General features: G+C 36.0%; 2 pseudogenes; both read left to right on the top strand.

Moving 5' to 3' along the window:
* Positions 1–448: 448 nt before the first annotated feature.
* Positions 449–586, top strand: LOC111875586 (annotated as a pseudogene).
* Positions 587–714: 128 nt separating this feature from the next.
* On the top strand, positions 715–817 carry LOC111875587 (annotated as a pseudogene; the record flags this gene model as incomplete).

Raw genomic sequence — 817 nt, 5'->3', positions numbered from 1 at the left:
AAGGCAGTGATTAAATAAATGTGTCAGATGTACCAGTGGTCTTCTAGATAGATGCCTAAGGCATTCGTTTGGAAAACCATCAAGTCCACAAGCCTTTCGGTCGGCATTCCCTTGTCTCGTTGAGAGTGTGAGAGAGAGATAGAGATGAGTATACATCAATTGATCTTCATTTATTTTGCCACCAGGTTTCTGAGCGCCAGTGCAGCGTGTAGATTAAAATTTATAGAAAACGCAATTAACAGATTATGCTCAGTAACATAATTGACAGTAATTACTAATAGTTATGAGGAAGGAAATTCCACTCTGCGTCTTGTTGCTTTGCTTAGTGCAACTTTAATATTTCATCGAAAAATGAAAAGGAAGCTGGATATTACGTATCCACCATGTAACACCCAAGGAAAGGAAACGTCGCAATACTTTTTTAAGCGTCACGACGCCTAGTAAAGGTATCGCTTCTCAGCCTTTTGCTTAAGATCGAAGTGTAGTGTCTGTTCTTATCAGCTTAATGACTGACAAGAACGGATACAACAGGCGATGTCATACATAGATATGCTTCTTACTTTATATCTATTTTTTATTATCTTTTTACTTTAATAAGGAAATGTTTCAAAATACAAGTGTTGACTAGTATGGTTACCTTAGAAGATATTACTATTAGATTGCCTTAATTTAGAAAGTGACTTCATTGTCCTTAGTTTTAATCACATTTGCCCAATTGCGACTTCAAGCATTAGCTATGTTGTTAAATCTGTTCTTATCAGCTTAATATCTGATATGTCCTGCAACGCGGGACCAGAATATTAAACTGATTTTTAAA

Source organism: Cryptotermes secundus, unplaced genomic scaffold (genome assembly GCF_002891405.2).
Source record: "Cryptotermes secundus unplaced genomic scaffold, Csec_1.0 scaffold29121, whole genome shotgun sequence".
Lineage (NCBI taxonomy): Eukaryota > Metazoa > Arthropoda > Insecta > Blattodea > Kalotermitidae > Cryptotermes > Cryptotermes secundus.
This window is presented reverse-complemented; position numbering and strand designations above follow the sequence as displayed.